Source organism: Malus sylvestris, chromosome 9, assembly GCF_916048215.2.
Source record: "Malus sylvestris chromosome 9, drMalSylv7.2, whole genome shotgun sequence".
NCBI classification, from domain to species: domain Eukaryota; kingdom Viridiplantae; phylum Streptophyta; class Magnoliopsida; order Rosales; family Rosaceae; genus Malus; species Malus sylvestris.
In genome coordinates, this window is record NC_062268.1 from 7,777,641 (window position 1) to 7,792,271 (window position 14,631).

Genomic DNA, 14,631 nt, shown 5'->3' on the forward strand with positions numbered 1-14,631 from the left:
AGAACGTGAGGCTCAAGAAACAATTGGAAACGACTAAGGAACAGTTGGAGACAACCATCCTTGAGGTTTCTAAGGTTAAAGGGGAGTTGGATAATGCCTTGGTTGAGGTTTCTAGGCTGAAGATGAGTATCCCAACTGAGAGGGATGCTGCCGTGCAAGAGTTCTTAGGTTCCCAGGCCTTTCATAATGCATTTAGACCTCATTACATTAGGGCGGCTAATTTTGAGAAAAGGAAATGGATGGGCGTCCTTGAGCGTTATGATAATGGAAGCATTATCCAAAAGTACCGTGATGAGATGGATAAGTACCGACAAAAAGATGAAGCATTCGTCCTCGCAATTGATCCTAGTAGTGATGATGACTCTAATAATGAGGCTAGTATCGGTGAGCAATCTTAGGAGAGTGAGGATGGTCCTGGAGATGTTGAGGAAGGTGGTGATGGTGATGAGGTTGAAACGCAGAGTAATATTGTCAGGGGTTCCACCTCAGATGAGAATGACTCGTAGTGCCCTCTTTTTCTGCATGTACTCTGGATGTACGAGTTTGTTGTTTGTGTGACATGTGTCATGTACTCTGGATGTACTAGTTTGTTGTTTATGTGGCATATGTCATGTACTCTGGATGTACTAGTTTGTTGTTTGTATGGCATGTGCCATGTTGTAAGCTTGAGATCTTTTTATTTATGGATGCTTACGACTTTGCGCCATATAGTTTGATGTTAATTACCAAGTATTTGCATTATCATTGATGAATGCCTGGCTATGTTTAAGCAAATCATTTGTTTGGATATAAGCCATAACTTGGGTAAGATTGAACGAATATACTGTGGAGCTGTTCGTTTATTTGTATAGTCTTGTTGACATATACTCAGACTTTATTTCCTGTTGGGAGCATTCATGTTGAAGCTTTGAACCTGAATGTTTCATTGCTAAGAATGTAAGAGGATTAGAACCGAGTTGTCTAAATCACCTCTTTATTGAATTTATGCCAAATGCTCTACGTTACATAGGATGCCGAACGGCTGAAGCTTAACACTTGTACAATGTGAGTTTACTTGTAATAGTACTTCAAGTGATTAGCGTTCCATGGATGGCCAAGGGTCTTGCCATCAGAGCTTCTAAGCTTGTAGGAGTCAGGGCGACTGATGCCAACAACTTCAAACGGTCCATCCTAGTTTGGACTAAGTGTTCCTTCACTCAGGACTCTGTCGTAGAGTAATAGAAGCCAGGACGACTGATGCTAACAACTTTAAATGGTCCATCCCAGTTTAGACTAAGTGTTCATTCACTCGGGACTCTGTCGCAGAGTAATCTTTTCTTCAATACCCAGTCCTCCACTTTGAAAGAACGAGGTTTGACCCTTGAGTCATAGTAGTTGGAGATGCGCTGCTTGTAGACGACATTCCTCAAGTGAGCTTGATTTCTATGTTCCTCGACTAGATCTAAGTTGAGGGTAAGTTGTTTGTCATTTTTCGCTTTGCACGTAGTTCTGGACTCGAAATGTTGCTTGCTCAAGCTCAACTAGGACAACTGCCTCTGTACCAAAAGCAAGTGAGAATGGGGTTTCTCCTGTTGACGTCCGATACGAAGTGTGGTATGACCAAAGAACTTGGGGTACAAATTCTAGCCAACAACCTTTAGCATTATCCAAGCTAGTTTTCAAAGTTCGCTTCATTATTTTGTTGATGGCTTCAACTTGTCCATTAGACTAGGGATGAGCTGGGAAGGCAAAACATAATTTGATGTTGAACTTAGAGTATAACATCCTGAACTTATTGTTGTCGAACTGTCGCCCATTGTCAGTGACTATCGCATTGGGAATGCCGAATCTGCAAATGATGTTCTTTCATACGAAGTCTTCTATTGTTACCAAGGGTTCTACTTCGGCCCACTTTGTGAAGTAGTCAATTGCAACGATTGCATAGCCGGCCTGATGTGAAAATTACTTGACACACAAATTAAATCTTTTTGACAATTGTAGTATAGATGTAAGTAGGGTATCGTTCTAGGCCGGGGATTAGGAGGGATTGCTAATCTATTAAAAATATTAAATAAGACTCAAGGACACAAAACTAGGCTAAAAACTCTAATAACTCAAAACACACTTAGAATGACTCAAAATAATGGAAACAATCAATTTAGACACTAGGAACTGAAATGGACGGAAATTGAATTAAAAGACTAACAACAATGAACACTAACTAAATATTATAATTTAATAATGGGGGGGGGGTTTGGTTTTGACGAGAAGTAAATTAAACTTAAATAAATTACAGAATTGACAAAAGCATGAAATTAAGGTGAAAGGATAGGTGACGGACTAGCTAGAGGGTTCTTCTCCGATACCTCCTCCTTCCGTGGCCCTGCCGACTGCTGAAGCTCCGCCGACTACTGAAGCACCACCTGACCAATGAATGCTATTAGTTTACACATCATTGTAAAATATTTTTACTTTTATGTTTTTTTTTTTTTTAATATGTAAATTAATGTAAAAAGACTTTGTTTAACCTTCCCCCACACTTAAACTAAATAACACAAACTCACAAAAATCAACCAAATAACACAACTAACTGAACAAAACAAAATGAAAGCAGTAAAGATAAGGGTGTAAGAATGCAAATCTGATTTGGTTAGCGATTCCAAAGTCTCCCTTCGTTGAATGCTTGGGTTACCTCCCAAGAAGCGCTTGATTTAACGTCTTTAGCCGGACGAATCTTTCCTTTAAACTCCACTCGACTCCAAAGCATGGAATTTATCTTTTAATGGGAGGTGATACTTGAAATGATTCGGCAATGGTTTAAATTCAAGAGTGGGTGCCTGAATCATCAAAATCAGAAACATGTTAGTATAAATTAAAATTAAAATTGGAGAAGATGGCTTACTTTCTTTTTCCGACACAAACTCAATGACAAACACCACATCTGTGAACATTTCCGGGACTTTGAACTTGGCCAGGTTTACTATGATGGTTGTGGCTTGTCCCGTGTCATCAAACTCAACTGCTTTGGGCTTGATTGTCTCATGCACAACCTCTTGGATGTATTCTTGATATGCTTCAACCACTTCATTCTCTTGAATCCCTTTTCTTGGTGTGCAAGGTTCTTTGAACGTTTCAATACCATCGGGAACTTGTTTTGGTGTACCAAGAATTGGGATATCACTTTGCACCTTTGGAAGAGCTTCCACAATGTCTTTTTCACTCTCTTTGATATTTGGAATAAAAAACCTGCAAGGACAAAGGACATTCGGTGGAATAATGTTAGAATGAAGTGAATTTAGAACTTCCTCACCTGAGTTGGATGACATAGGGATTTGAGGAGCTTGCAGCAAGAATTCTTCTAAACTGCCCAGGTCGTCCTCCTCCTCTTCTGCTTGCAGCAGCAATTCATCCATGTTCGGGCTGTGTTTGGATGGTTCTGGGACAGCTTCATCCTTCATGTCACCTTCCAAAGTGATGGCTTCATCGATTTCACTTTTTGCCTTTGAATTTGCAATGTTTGAGTTGGAAAGTTCACTTTGATCTCGAATCTGTGCCATGAATTCCACAATCTGCCCAACTTGCATATCCAATTCGTCCAATCTTTTGACTCGGTCTTGCATCTCCTGGTTTTGATTTTCTACTCCCTGATTCAAAGAGGTGAGTAACTTATTAAGTGTATCATTATCCAAGGATGTACCTGAATTGAATTGGGTTGATTGTTGTGGTGGCTGTGACGGTTCATATGGCCACTGATAGAACTCTTCTGATGGCGGCAATTGTTCTTCTTTTTGTAAACCCTGCGCCACAGAAATTAGTCCTTCAAGAATTTCATTATAATTCACGGGCATACTTTGATTTGATTGGAATTGTTGTGGGGGATGCTGTGGTGGCTGCATAGGTCTTGAATAGAACTCGTCTTGCTGCCAATATCCACCTTGTTGAAATTGTTGAGGCTCATCCCACATATAATCTGAATTACCTCTCCAATCTGAATTGTAAGCGTTGGAAAATATGTTGCCCCTTGATTGGTTATGGCCTTGATATCCCCAAACATCTTCATTTGCATAAAATTGAGGACTTTGATAACCTTGCCCATAGGGCACATCAAATGTAGGGACACTTGGCATTGTGGTCCGTTCGGCATTATGAGTCAATTGAGCAGTGAGCTGTGCCAATTGAGCTTGAATGGTCGCAAGTGTCATGTCTCGCTCCATTTGTACCTAAAATCAAAGAAAGAAAAATAAATCAAATATCAAAAGTAAAATACACAAACACCAATATAAACATAAACAAAAACAAAAATAAAGGGATTAGCAAAGTTGCTAATCCCCGGCAGCGGCGCCAAAGTTTGATGTGAAAATTACTTGACACACAAATTAAACCCTCTTTTTGACAATTGTAGTATAGATGTAAGTAGGGTATCGGGTATCGTTCTAGGCCGGGGATTAGGAGGGATTGCTAATCTATTAAAAATATTAAATAAGACTCAAGGACACAAAACTAGGCTAAAAAATCTAATAACTCGAAACACACTTAGAATGACTCAAAATAATGGAAACAATCAATTTAGACACTAGGAACTGAAATGGACGGAAATTGAATTAAAAGACTAACAACAATGAACACTAACTAAATATTATGATTTAATAATGGGGGGGGGGGGTTGGTTTTGACGAGAAGTAAATTAAACTTAAATAAATTACAGAATTGACAAAAGCATGAAATTAAGGTGAAAGGATAGGTGACGGACTAGCTAGAGGGTTCTTCTCCACACATGACACATATGCAACCTAAATTGATTTTCAGTTGTTCTTTCAATAAATTGTAAATCTCAACGCCCCAAATTAACCGTGAATAGCACTAATTAACCCTCAGTTTTTCCACAAGTTATTGGGTTGGATGATTGCATACGACAACCCAAAACATTCCCTACAAGTTCCCTACATGAATTGCATAATAGAGATACAAGCAAGAATCATTAAGTTATATGAAAAACATAAGCATTGACGAGGCACTCGTTACTATGATTTGCATGAAACTTTTGCCAAGAATTTACTTAACGTGATTGTGACTAGCAACCTTCACTACTTGTGAATATAAGTTCATAACGATTAGGTGAAACTCCCTTATATTCTAGCGTCAAATTCATGCATGTAAATTAAGTATGCATTCTTAATCGACATACAAAAATAAGCTATCAATCAAGCAGTTAAGCAAATTAAATCACAACTCAGAAATCACAACTGAAGGTAATCAATTCATATTACAAATATATTCATGGTTTTGAATTAACCTCTAGCCAAAATAAAATTAGTTACATATAATTCTTAAATTAAACCAAAAGTTAAACATGAGTTTGAGAAGATAAAACCAAGAAAAATGGAGTGAAGCTTCTTCTCCCTGCTCTCTGCCCTCACTGCTCTCTTCTCCCTTTGGCGCTGCTCTCTTTATTTTCTGCCTTCTTTCTCTCTGCCCTGCCTTCTGTTTCTCACGCTGCCTAAGGCAGCTTCCTCTGACTCGCCAGCTGCAAAGGCAGCTTTTCTTTCTCCCGCGCCTCGGTCCGTTCCTTTTCTCCTTAAAGCTGCCTTCTTATTTCCCCCGTCTCACTCCTTTTCCCTTTTTTTTATTATTTTCTTTTTCTGGCAGCTTTGCTGCTCTCCTATATTATATCCCCCTCTGACCTGCCTTCCATCTCCTTCTTATTCTTTTATTCTTTGCACTCCACTTCCTTCCTTTCAATTATATTTTTCGTCCGTGCTCTCCCACTTCTTAAAAAGGCAGCCATTTCAATTCACAATTAACGATCCACTTGCTCCATCTTTAATTCTTTTATTTGCTCCATTATTTTTCTAATGGTCCACCCGTGTTCCACTTTCCTGTTTATTATTTAAACCCATTTGTGCTAATTTTATTTTCTTTGCATAACAAATCCTATAAACACAAAAATAACGTAAATAGCTCAAAAATATAAGGAACTAACTAAGAAAAGACGAGTGAATTCGAAGTAAAAATATATATAAATATGATCCGATCACAGCCTTGCCCTTCCCTGCAGGCATTGGGCCAATCAAATCAAGTCCTTATTGGGCGAAGGGCCAATGGCTGATCATAGGAGTGAGCGGCTCAAGAGGGGAGTGAGAAATAGTTACGTAGCGTTGACACTTATCACATAAGCGGGATATTCTGATGGCATCTTGGTGGAGTGTTGGCCAGTAATATCCTTGGCGAAAAGCCTTGTGTGCTAGGAATCGAGATCCAGCATGATCTCTGCAGACTCCTTCATGTATTTCCCGAATGATAGTTTCCGCCTCTGCGGGCATAAGGCATCTTAGGTGTGGTAGGTTAAAACCCCGCTTGTAGAGTTGGTCATTAATGATCAAGTAATGGGTAGCCTTGTATCGAATCTGTTTAGCTTGGACTTTGTTATTTGGATGAGTGTCATGAGCAAGGAATCTATAAATCGGGGTAATCCAACTATCCCCCTGTTGTAAGTTGCACACTTCCGCAGCCATGGTGTTTGGTGCTGCCAAAAATTCGATCTGAATTTTTCTCTTAATCTTGTCTTCCACCTCTGAGGCGAGGCGAGCCAAAGCATCTGCATGACTGTTTGCCGCTCAAGGAATTTGGGTGATCTGGTAGTGGAAGTGCTTGAGCAACAATTGTGTTTGTGCCAGATATGCTGCCATAGAGCTATCCTTAGCGTCAAAGTTGTTGGTGACCTGGTTAACCACCAATTGGGAGTCACTGAAGATATCAATTTGTTTAACCCCAAGGTGTTTGGCCAAACGTAAGCCTGCTAGGAGGGTTTCATATTCGGCCTTATTGTTCGACGCCTTGAATTTGAAACGAAGAGCATACTCCATCGCTACTTTGTCAGAGGTCGTAAGGACTAGTCCTGCTCCGCAACCTTGTTGGTTAGACGAGCCATCAACATATAGACTCCATGTTAGGGTTGTTGGTTCTATTTTCTGAGCTTCCGAGGGTAATGAAACCACTTCTTTAGGTGTAGAAACAATGTCAATAGGATATATGAAGTCGGCGATAAAGTCTACCACTACTTGGTCCTTCTCAGTTGGCTTTGGTTGGTAAGAGATGTCAAACTCACCCAATGCTATCGCCCATTTGATCATTCGCCCCGAAATGTCAGGACTTTGGAGTATCTGTCGAAGAGGATGATTGGTAAGCATGATGATGGAGTATGCTTAGAAATAAGGGCGAAGTTTTCGAGCAGACATGACCAATGCTAGAGCTAATTTCTCAATGTTGGAGTATTGTGTCTCTGCATCTTGTAAGGCCTTGCTACCGTAGTAGACAGGCCGTTCGACATTACCATCATTTCGAATGAGAACGGAACTTACTGCTGAAGCTGATACCGACAGATAGATAATGAAAGTGTCACCAACCTCAGGTTTGGAGAGCAGAGAGGTTTTACTCATGTAGTCTTTGAGGTTCTTGAATGCCTCGACACATTTATGAGTCCATGTAATGTACTTCTTACTTCCCTTAAGTGCTTTGAAGAAAGGAGCACATCTGTCTGTAGCCTTAGAGATGAACCTAGTTAAGGTTGCCACCTTACCAGTAAGGCTCTGGATGTCTTTTGAAGTTACCGGTTCCTTCATGTCGAGGATTGCTTTGATCTTCTCGGGATTAGCCTAAATGCCTCGTTGGCTTATCATGAAGCCTAAGAATTTGCCAGAACCTACGCTGAAGGCACATTGGTTGGGGTTTAACCTCATTTAATACCTCTTCAGAAAGGTGAAAGTTTCAGATAGGTTGGTGATGTGTTGATCAGTATGTTTGCTCTTAACTAGTATATCATCAACGTAAACTTCCATGCTCTTCCTACTCTCTTCAGCTTCGTCAAGCTGGTTTTCACCATTCGTACACTCTCTTTTGACCAAGCATCATTCTCCAACATGGGGAGCGAAGGAAGCCACAGCACACAGAACAATACCCCAATCACACCTGGTGCGAAGCAATGAAAGAAGGTACAAAAAAAGTTTGCTCTTCAGGCTAGAGTCGATGAGCTAGAGGCTCAGAACAACAAGATAGCGATGAAGAATGAGATCCTCCAAAAGTAGTATAAAAAGGTCTTTAAGATGCTCCACAAGGCTAGATATACTAAAACATACGAGCTCATCACCCCTGTGGTAATCAACCATCAACTGGGTGCCCCCCAACACGGAGGGTTATTTGCCATCGACATAGGTATTCTTGTTGAGGAGCAAGCTATTCATCGAAATGGCGACCAACATGAAACTTCTCTCAACCCGAAGCAGGAAAAGTGGAGGAATGCACCTCCTTACAGAAGGAGTAGAAGGATCGAAAGCTGTCTTTCGCGATTGTCGAGACTTCCTAAAGCAACGTTGAGACAATCTCATCCATGTAAGCTCGAAGATCAATGACTCAAGGGTCTCAGAAAGACTCGGTCCCCTCTCATGTCCCATACCGGCTACCAATTTGGGGAAGAGGCAGCAAGTCCTAGAGAAACACGAAGGTATAGGGGACTCAGAGATGTTCCGACAGACATTCCTTGAAAGTCAGTAAGGCGAGTCCAGGGAAAAATCACATGCTCTTGATCAAACTTTCCTACTTCTAAGAAGAGATAGAGATTTATGAAAGAAAGCTCCAGCGGTACATGACTCCACTCAGGACCCTCTTGTCCTACAACTCCTTAAAGAAGTAAACAAGTTGAAGGCCGAACGACAAACTAAGATACCTGATTGGAACCAACCTAGGCCTAGCCCTCTTACAAGGAGGATCCTTGACACCCCCTCCAAGAAAAGATAAAGTAGAAGCTTGGTTTGTAACTCTATACTAGAAAGGAGGACCCGATCGAACACCTTAACCTCTTTGAGTCCACCATGGCATACCGGATGCACATCGACAAAGAGCGATATCTTCTCTTCCCCTCCACCCTCTTTGGCGGAGCTTTAAACTGGTATTGCTGTCTTTCATCTGAGACGGTAGACTCATTTGAGGAATTAAGGAAACTGTTTGTTTCTCAACACATTTTCCAGACCGATTGCTTGTACTCTGCAGATGACTTGTACATTATGTACACTATTCGCCAGAAGCCAAATGAGTCATTACGTATGTATGCTGGCCGTTTCAGCTATAAGTATTCTCGTTGTGCTGAGGCAGACAACGAGACTGCCTTCAAAGCCTTCACGGCAGGCCTACGTGACTGTTTCTTTAAGTACATGATCAATGCCAACACTTGTAAGGCTTACTCTTAGGTGATGGCGCAGGCTTATAACCATGCCTCTGTCGAGGCAAGGACATACCAAGAGAAACCCCCAACAACTATCCCCTATCAGCAAGTAGGGAGTGAAAGCCAGACCCACCAAAATGAGAAGACCTCAACCTTCCAAACAGCAGCGAGCCTCCCACTGCCTTACTTAATACTTTGCCAAGTCAATAGACATATCAATCTCAAGGCAAAAGGAAAAATTTCCATCCTCACCACTCATTTTAGTAAAAGAAGTAAGGGACACTACCACGATAACCAAGGGTATCGCCACGATAATCCCAGACCCCAGGCAGTCAACACAGTGGGTCAAGCATGTGTTAGGATAGGCCCTACCCTGAGGTATGAGGCATACACACCTTTGAACGCCACATGCGTGGCCATTTACCCTAGCATAACATACCTGATACTGAAGCTAAAGCCGAGGCACTCGGATTACAAGCCCACAAAGAACATAGGCACATTTTACTGCTACCACAAGCATAATGGCCATGACGGCGAGAATTGACCCTTCGTGATTATATTGAAGCTTTGACACGTGAAGGAAAAATTGATCAATTCCATCTTCACCCTCCAAGAAGTAACCGTAACAACGCCAGGTGAATATGATATATTCCATAAGTGGTGGCACACCCATATCTAAATCTTCCAACAGGGCCATGAAAAATAGTGAACGAGCTTTAAGGTCTGGCCACCAAGTGATTTTACTTTTGTCGAATTTTGACTGGAAATTGGCGGAGACTTTCTGCATTAGTTCTTCTGGTAAGAGACCGATTGTTGGGCCATGGACTGACCACCAATTTAGGAACCATGTAGGGAGTTTTAATTTGAAATTCTTGTCAAAATTAATGAACCATGAATGACTAAAATCTTCAGTCTGGTGAAGAAAGATATTAGTCCAAGCATCAATGTACTCAAAATAATTGTAATGAATGTTAGGTAACTGGATGTATTGGGTGTGAAGGGATTTACTTTTGTAAAGAGGTATTCCCCAATCTGATTAGTTAAAATTCTACCAATGTAAAGGGAATGGTAGAGGATTTTGCTTTCATGGGTTTTACTGTAAAGTGGGTTGATAGAAATTGACTCGGTTTCACTGAGAATGAATTGGTAGAATTTTAATGTTTTGTATGACTATGTGGGACGATAATAGGAGTTGGGTGGAAAGACATTTTTGACTAATTTTTTTTGTGGTTGTTCATTATTGAAATCAAAAGGGATACTGAAAAGGTATTCAATTGGATTTTTCTTGACATATGGAGATGTTTTGGTATAACTGACTAGTTAGGATGAAGATGATGATGGGTTTGTTGGAATTGAATATGGGTCATATTGACTTACTAGGGGTTGACTGATAATTTGGACGTGGTGATTGGTAATTTGGTCTGAGGTTTTTTACTCTGGAACCTAAGGGAGTGAAACGGTTGGTCATGGCTAAGGCTCATGAAGAATCTGGGTTTGATTCTTGTTTTACTAGTGGTGGTGATGGTAGAGAAGCTGGAAGCCTTCTTTGGTCAGTTTTTTGGCCTGTCATTCTTTCCTTGCAGAAATTTTCTGGTTAGGAAATTAAGAATGCAATTTTGACTACCTTTGATGTACTCAATTTCAAAATAAAAAATACTTAATATAGCTTGCCATCGTGCAAAAATCTGTTTTGATGTAATGTTTTGAACATCCTTTTGTAAAACATGCTTTGCAGATTTGCAACATGTTTAAAACATTGCATCAAAACAGATTTTTCACAATGGCAAACTATATTAAGTATTTTTTTATTTTGAAATTGAGTAAATCAAAGGTAATCAAAATTACATTCCTAATTTCCTAACCAGAGAATTTTTGCAGGGAAAGAATGACAAGGCAAAAAACTGACCAACGAAGGCTTTCAGCCTCTCTACCACAACCACCACCAGTAAAACAAGAATCAAACCCAGATTCTTCATCAGCCCTAGCCATGACTAATCGTTTAACTCCCTTAGGTTCCACAGTAGGAAACCTTAGGCCAAATTACCAATCAACACGTCCAAATTATTAGTCAGCCCTAGTAAGTCAATATGACCCATATTCAATTCCAACAAACTCATCATCATCTTCATCTCATCCAGTCAATTATACCAAAACATCTTCATATGTCAAGAAAAATCCAATGAATACCTTTTTAGTAAAACCCAACTTCCATTATCGTCCCACAGAGTCCTACAAAACATTAAAATTCTTCCAAGCCATTCTCAGTGAAACTGAGTCAATTTCCATCAAACTACTTTACAGTAAAACCTATGAAAACAAAATCATTTACCGTTCCCTTTACATTGATAGATTTTTAACTGATTCAGATTAGGGAATACCTCTTCATAAAAGTAAATCACTTCACACCCAATACATCCAGTTACCCAACATTCATTACAATTATTTTGATTATATTTATGCTTGGACTAATATCTTTCTTCACCACACTAAAGATTTTAGTTATTCATGATTCATTAATTTTGACAATAATTTCAAGTTAAAATTCCCTGCATGGTTCCTAAATTGGTGGTTAGTCTATGACCCAACAGCTAATCTCTTACCAGAAGAACTAATGCAAAAAGTCTTTGCCAATTTCCAGTCAAAATTCAACAGAAGCAAAATCAACTACAGAATTAAACTTCTCCCAATATTCATGGCCAAGTACAAAGTCCCATGGATCTTGATGTGGAATTATAAAGTTGTTACCAGTGAAGTTTACAGAGTAAGATTAGTCAAGTGGTGGGATAAATTCAATCAATAGAGGGTCATTAATAAGGACCTCTTTGAATTTCCAACTACTCTACATCTAGTCATTCCAACCCAGCCATTGCCGCCAGTTACTTCGGTGCCAGTCATTCCAGCATAATCGTTAACAGACATCAGTCTATCCTCATCCCTTAAATGAACAGTTAATACATCCAAGTCAACAAGCACAAAGAGCAAGGACAAAGCCGCCCAGCTCCAAGACCTAGCTCAGCAATTACTTGCAGAAGTAGCGATGATCCATACTGAAGATGAAGAAATTTCAGATTCAGTGTCTTTAGATGCATCCTCACAACAACTAGCCGACCCAAATAGCCTAGGTGGGCCGACTACCAAGATTCTCAAGACCCATTTGCATTAAAAACCAAGTTATTCACCATGTGAAAATTCAGTCATCATGTGAACACCTTATCAGTTGCCATGTGAAAATTCAATCATCATTCCAAGTAACCATGGGAAGTATTCAAGAAATATTCGCATCAATTATTCCGAAAAAAAAAAAGGAATAATTCAGTCATCAGAAAAGTACAGCCTATTCCATAGTAAAAATAGCAATTATTCCAACAATATCACTATTCATCAACAGTAAGAGCAAGTCATCCCGTGCTGCAACAGTAAAGAAATCAATCATCTAAGTCTTCTTTCCAAGTCTATAAGAGGCAGACTTTGAAGAAAGAGACAATCTTTCCATTCAATTCAAAAATTTATTTGAGTTCACATTGCAACCAAAGAAAAATTGTAAACACGTTAATTTTGAATTTTCAATTGTCAAGGATGCCTACGAGCACCATCCTCCACAACTTCCATTAAATTTATCAGTCAATTGTAAGTATTCAAAAGTCAATAATAAATTCTATCTTCAACAATTATATATATTGCATCATTAATTTGAATTCATTATTTTCATTATAATATATGATCTTGTTTTACTTAGCAATCTAAATCATTCCAGAATTGAAGTATTCACTTATTATCTTATTCATAAAATAGAAGCTAAGCTAGATTTCTATACATTCATCTTATCAATTTATTCTAGTCAATCTTATCTAATTCATCATCTAGTCAACAGATCAATCGTCTAGTGTGTGTGTGTGTGTGTATGAGTGTATGTGTGTAGGGATAGGATCAAGGGACAAATATTTTTACAAATATTTTTACACTCTTTTAAAGCATTTTAATTATATTACATCTAATGGTTCTTATTTATTCATTAAATGACATAGATGTTTATGTGAATTTTAACTAATATAAAAAATTTAAAAAAAAAAACAGAAAAAAAAAACATAAAATCTGGAAAATTAAAAATATAATTAAAAGGGGAAGAAACCCTAGATTGACAACATCCCTCAAATATATCGCATTGGAACAATGTTATGGGACGACAAATACGAAGCCCAGGGATTATCTGCAGACGTGAGTGTAACTAATTTTCCATCATTGTTTGCTAAATTGAGTTATCATGAGAGCGCATATATGCTAGAACTAAAGCAGAGTTATATAGATGTGTAAACTGAGTTGTCATGAGAGCGCATATATGCTATATTCACACCATCAACAATTGGAATTTGGGAATGACAGTGCTACTTTCGATTTTCCTAGAGTGCCCAAGCTCATTACAACAAAAATGGTTGCAGATAAAATATATCCTCCATTGTCTAAATTGCACCTGTACCGTTGTTTTTGCCAATGTCGTCCTCTGATCAGTAACCATTGGAATTTCGTATCAATCTAGAGTTTCTTCCCTTTTAATTATATTTTTAATTTTTCAGATTTTATGTTTTTTTTTTAGTTTTATTCTATCTTTAATATTAGTTAAAATCCACGCAAAAATTCATGTAATTTAATGAATAAATAAGAACCATTGGATGTCATGTAATCAAAAGACATTAAAAGAGTGTAAAAGTATTTGTAAAAATATTTGTCCCTTGATCCTATCTCATATATATATATAAGTAAATTTGAACAAGACCTATTGCCACTTATTACAAGTATGGTGGTGAATACTTAATACAATCACCCGTTGACGGACATATTCTGCTGTTAGATGTCATTACGACATATATGGCCGTTATTGGTGAACATACAAAGTCCATGAATGTATGGTAGTCAAGTCCCGTGAAAGGAAAGTTTTATACTGTTATTTTTTGTTGGGTGGGAAAATCTAACCATGTGCAATGCAGAAATGACTGGCCATAACAGCAGCAACAAAGGCATAACACCACAGCACCAGCATCAACGGAGATATCAGGATTCAGGATAATGCATGTACATTGTTCCTTCTTGAACAATGAATCTTGTTAGAATGGAAACCCATCTCTCTCAACAATGTTTATGACAAAACCATTTGGCAAAATTCAAAGTTGCCAGTAAAATTCCATAATCCAAGAAAATTTTAGAACTAATTACAAAATATGCCCCTAAAGTTTGTGGTCGTGAACAAAAATGACTTGAGTTATTAACGTGCGGTAAAGTGAAAAAATAAAAGCGTTGTATTCCTTTTTTAAAACAACCCCAAGCCTCAGGGTGCATTTTGTAATTAACTCAAATGTTCAGAAAACTACTTCTCAATGGATTAGAGGAAAAGTAATTAATATACATGCTATTTTAAGTTGTTTGTAGTATAGTAAATGATCATC

The 14,631-nt window shown here is 38.7% G+C and overlaps 3 protein-coding genes across 6 annotated transcripts in view; 1 reads left to right on the forward strand and 2 right to left on the reverse strand.

Annotated features, from left to right (window-relative positions):
* The window catches only part of LOC126583320 (glutamate receptor 3.4-like), a 148,697-nt gene that overhangs the window by 94,790 nt on the left and 39,276 nt on the right, over positions 1–14,631 (reverse strand). The window lies entirely within an intron of this gene.
* LOC126583332 (50S ribosomal protein L6, chloroplastic-like) overlaps positions 1–14,631 on the forward strand; it is a 98,374-nt gene that overhangs the window by 37,840 nt on the left and 45,903 nt on the right. The window lies entirely within an intron of this gene.
* The window catches only part of LOC126583324 (glutamate receptor 3.4-like), a 105,571-nt gene that overhangs the window by 23,026 nt on the left and 67,914 nt on the right, over positions 1–14,631 (reverse strand). The gene's annotated exons all lie outside the window — the stretch shown is intronic.